The sequence below is a fragment of the Tupaia chinensis genome, unplaced genomic scaffold (assembly GCF_000334495.1).
Source record: "Tupaia chinensis unplaced genomic scaffold, TupChi_1.0 Scaffold000688_1, whole genome shotgun sequence".
Taxonomy (NCBI): domain Eukaryota; kingdom Metazoa; phylum Chordata; class Mammalia; order Scandentia; family Tupaiidae; genus Tupaia; species Tupaia belangeri.
In genome coordinates this window covers 102,559-107,892 of record NW_006160211.1, presented here as the reverse complement: position 1 = coordinate 107,892, position 5,334 = coordinate 102,559, and the positions used below count along the sequence as shown (strand labels likewise).

Sequence of the window (5,334 nt, the reverse complement as noted above, 5' to 3'; positions counted from 1 at the left end):
CAGCAGGATGTCTAATCACAGGAAATCACAGGGAGGTACACAAGCCCTGCTTGGATCTGAAAGGCACCACTGGTTGCCAGCCCTCCTTGGACCACCTTGTTAGGGTCACATTTGGGTTGGAATGACTGACTTACTCCCAGAAATTACAGGCAGGTACATAAGCCTTATTTGAATCAGAAAGGCATGGTTGGCCACTAGACCCTCCTGGACTAATTTTGCCAGGGCTATATCTTGATTTTGGGAGATGGCCTGACCTAGAAAGGATGGGTAGATGACACAGACTCCATGGGTCACATAGACTGAACCTGCCTCCTGCATCTCCTGGATCCTCTTCATAGAGCCGCCTTTAGGCCTTGAGGGTTACCTGGCCCTGGGCATTCCACATGGGCTACATAGAACCTTCTCTTTGGGTCACACAGATAAGCATATATCCAGCTGCTTCTGGATGAATTCAACAGGCTGCATTCAGGTTCAGTGGGCTGACATGACCCCAGAAATTATAGGCAGTTGCCCAGCCCAACTTGAATCTGAAAAGTACATCTGGCTCTGACCCCTTTTAGGTCACCCTTTTCAGGGCTACACCTGGATCCTGAGGTTCGATCCAACCCCAGATATTGCAGAATCTACTAAACAAATTAGGAAAAGTGAGAACTCCACCAGATGGCTAAAAATCACCAGAGAGACACAAAAAATATGAAAAAAAGAAAAGAAAAAAGAAAAGAAAAGAGAAGGAAATACCTCTCCCTTAACAGAACATAATAACTCCTCACCAATAATGGATATCCTACAGGAAATCACGGAAATGTAAGAAAAGGAGTTTACAATATCGATCATAGTAAAACTAAATGAAATGCAAAAGGAAACAGGTAATAATTTCTATAAGAAGAGAAGGTCATTCCATGACATGAAGGAGGAGCTCTATAAAAAGATAGGCACTCTATAAAAGCCCAAACAGAACTTATGGATATGAAGAATACAACACAGAAAATCAACATTCCTTTTAAAAGTAGTTTGGCCATGCAAACAAAAAACCCCAATCTTTCTGACAAAGCCTCTGATTTACTCCAAGCTGCCAAGAAGAGTAAAAAAAAAAAAAATGACCATTAAAAGTGTGGACAACAGGGCTGGCAGGTGGCATGGTGGTTATGGGCACTAGACCCCCACATGGCCAACCTGGACCTGGTGGCTTGTTATTTTTTTCTCTCTCTCTCTATCCCTCTCTGGTCAAATTAAAATAAATAAAGATAAATAAGATGACTCTTTTTAAAAAAATGGGGACAACAGGTGCCAGCAGGTGGCATAGTAGTTAAGGTGATGGACTCCTACATGGCTGGCCGCCACCACGTAGTTTGAGTCCCAGACCTGGAGGCTTGAAACTCATTCTGGTCATGTGTGTGTGGACATGCCCCAAATCTTGAGAGGAGAATGAAAGAGAAGGGATTATGATGTGGCTATCCCCCTGAGAGGTGATTTCTCACTTCTTGTCTCTGTGTCTCTCTGGCAAATGCCTGCACCCTGTAGCAAACAAACAAACAAACAAAACAAAAACTCTCTTGCACACAAAATAGACAACATATAGGAAATTTTAGACATCATTAAATGGTCAAATGTCTTCATAATTGTTATTCAAGATGGTGAAGAGCTGGATAAAGGCTTAGAAAATCTCTTTCATGAAATGGGATCTGAAAACTTTTCAAATCTAGAAAGATATACAGACCTCCAGATCTAGGAAATACAAAGGACATCAAATAAAATCAACAATAGAATATCCTCTCTAAGGCACATCATTGCCAAAATGGCAAAAGTCAAAGATAATATTCTAAAAATGACAAGAGAGAAGTGTCAAGTTACTGGGACCTGCAGTTAGTGTAATAGCTATGTCGCTGGACTCCCATGTAGTCGACTGCGGTTCAAGTCCCGGACCTAGCAGCTTAAACTCACACTGGGTGTGTATGCATGCATGCCTAAGATCCCAAGAGGAGAATGGAGGAGAAGGGATTGTGGCATGGCCACCCCCCCTGGGGACTGATTTCTTGCTTTCTATCTCTCTGTCTCTGTCTTTTGGTGAGCACACACGCCCTATAGCAGAAAAAAAAAAAAAACCTTCAAAAATTAAAAAAAAAAGAAGTGTCAAGTTACTTATTAAGGATACCTCATCAGACTAATCTCAGATCCCTTAGCAGAAACCATATGGGCAAAGAGGAAATTGAGAAGATATAGTTGAAATTCTGAAAAAAAAAAATCAGCCAAGAACACTATACCTGGAAGGATGATCCTTCAAACTAGAAGACATAAAACAAGAATTCACAAACACTAGACTAGCACTTCAAAAAAAAAAAAAAACAAAAAAACAAAAAACAAAAAAACAAAAAAACGAGAGAAAACCACCATTGCGACAATGAGAACTTGAGAGTTACAAATTTGCAGCACTGAAAGCCATCATGGTTCAGCCTGTGAGACATGAGAAGCCAGTCAATTACTTACAGTGATGATGATTTTGTTTCTGCAACTGTACTTTTAAACAAAAATCCCAGAACAATATCAAAAGAGTTGAAACAACATAAACTAAAACCTAACTTGAAGAATCTCTAGGAAGAAGATATCCCACTACAAGAGAAAACCCCTACAAACAGGGTGGCTTTACCAGACAGATTTAGAAGTTGCATTAGCTCTATCAAGGAAGGAACTCTTCATCATCACTTGATGTACAGAAGTCTCAAGATGAAAACATTGATAAACATGGCAATAGGGATCAGCAGCTGGTATAATGGCTATATCGCTGGACTCCCATGTAGTCGACCATGGTTTGAGTCCTGGACCCGGTGGTTTAAACTCACGCCGAGTGCATGTGCGTGCATGCCCAAGATCCCGAGAGAAGAATGGAAGAGAAGGGATTGAGGCATTTTGTTTCTGATTTTGTTTCTGCAACTGTACCTCTAAATAAGAATTCCAGAACAATATCAAAAGAGTTGAAACAACACAAACCAAAACTTAACTTGAAGAATCTCTAGAAAGAAGACAATCATCCCCTCTGGGGGATGATTTGTTGCTTTCTATCTCTGTTTCTCTCTGTCTTTCTGGTGAGGGCACATGCCCTATAGCAGAAACCTCTCCAAAAAAACCAACCAACCAAACAAACAGAAACCATGGCAATGGTGAGACCAATAATAAATAAATCTCATATCTCTAATTGCAGTGTAGCCAGTGATTACTTAGATTTGGAGAAGGTTACGGAAGAGGAAGATGTTCATAGTGTTCATGGGAAAAGAAAAGCAGCGTCTAAAACTGCTGGACAGCAGAGGAAGATTATTTTGGAAGGCAGTGATGACAATAGTACTTATGACACCCAACCAGATTTTGCAACTGGTGAGGATTTGGAGATTGGTTCTGATTTGGGTGAGAGTGAAGATGATCTATCTGAAGACCTCACTATGAGTAAAAACAAAGCTGAAGAAATTACAAAAAAAAAAAAAAAAAAAAAAAGGTGAAGGTAAAACACTCAGAGACAAGAAAGAGAAGAAAACTCAGTGTAAGCACAGTGCTTTAGTGACTTCGATAGACTGCTCCAGCTGTCATCAGGTCAGAATCTGTCCTTACCAAAAAGTGTTTCTCTTTCTTCATAGACCTCTAGGAAACCATTACAAATTTGTAGTCCTCCAGTTGAGAATAAACAATGTAAGCAGTTCCCACCAACAGCATCTGGTAGTGGCAGCAACACCAGAAGCCCTATGGCAGAAATATCTGCTTAGTCTTTAAATCAGAGTCTACCTTGGCTTGTTCAGATTAGCATGAATTCAACCTTTACATCCAAATGCCTCTAGTGGCTGAGTGTGGTAGCAAAGAAATGTTTGAAAGGGTCAGTTTTGCTAGTGTGTTTATATTTAATTTGTGTTTATATTCAAGCAGTATAAACAATATAAATTATCACTACCTATTTTGTAATCATGTCCTCTGAAAACCTATTTAAGATGTCTGTAACAGGTTTGCTTATGAGAATTATCTTCTGCTGCCATTATCTTTTGAAAAGCATATTCTGTTTTCTGATGTATAATAAGTCATTGTCATTAATGGTTGTTAGTTTGTCATGGAGGAAGGTCACACCATGCATACATTGTTCTTATCTAGTAGAACATATTCCTCTCTAGCTTTGTCTGGCTTATGGCACCTTAACTTGAATTGTTAAGAGTTCATCTTGTAAAGGCAAACATTCCCATTTCTTTCAGGACACACTTTGTCAGTTTTATTGCAAAGATGTTTTTTATTTTAGCCAAATATTTATATAGTAAGAATTCAGAATTCTTTTGCACATTAAAGTGGCTGTTATACTGTGGTATATGTCTTCTGCTTGGAAATAGATCATTATTGTATAGCAAATAGGATTTAATGACTTTTTATGAATCCTTTTTTGTCAAAGCTTTAATAAAAGTAAAAAAAAATTTGGAAAGAAAAACTTAAGAAAGTATTAGGAAAATGGAAGAGAAATAAATAGAATTAAGAAAACACAAAACAATTAGGAAAATAACTTATAAAATGATAAGACCATACATATCAATAATAATGTTTAATGTTAATGGATTAAATCCCCCAATTAAAAGACAAGGACTGACTGAATGGATAAGAAAATAGGAGCCTTTTATATGTTACTTACAAGAAACACACCTCATTGATAAAGACAAAAAAGGTTACAAATGAAAGACTAGAGAAAGTAATTTCATACAAACAGAAAGAAGAAAAGGCTGGTATTGCTATCAGATAAAATAGACTTTGAGATAAAAGCTGTGAAAACAGAGTCAGCAGGTGACACAGAGTTTAAGGAGGCTGGATCCCACATAGGTGACTATGCAGTTTGAATCCCAGACCTAGTCACTTGAAAAACACACTGGGTGCATGTGTGTGTATGCCAAAAGTCCTAAGGGGGGAATAGAAGAGAATGGATTGTAGCATGGTCATCTCCCCTTGGTGTTGAACTCTCATTTTCCCTCTCCTATCTCTCATTTTCCCTCTCTCTATCTTGCTGTGTCTCTCTCTTCAGCAAGTACATGTACCCTATAGTAAACTGAAAATAAATAAATGAATCTGTAAAAAAGAGACAAATAAGATCACTATATAGTATCCAAGAGACAAATTCACCAGATATAACACTCATAAATATTTACAGACCTGATGGGATCATCAGATAGCATGATGATTACTTTGCTGGACTCCTACGTAGTCAACTGTGATTCGAGTCCTGGACCCAGCAGCTTAAAACTCATGGTGGGCACATGTATGTGTATGCCCAAGATCCTGAGAGGAGAATGGAGGAGAAGGAATTGAGGCATGGCCATCTCCCCT

The 5,334-nt window shown here is 38.7% G+C and overlaps 1 pseudogene; it reads left to right on the top strand.

Moving 5' to 3' along the window:
• The first annotated feature begins 2,441 nt into the window (after positions 1–2,441).
• On the top strand, positions 2,442–3,828 carry LOC102475456 (RAD51-associated protein 1 pseudogene; annotated as a pseudogene).
• Positions 3,829–5,334: the final 1,506 nt, after the last annotated feature.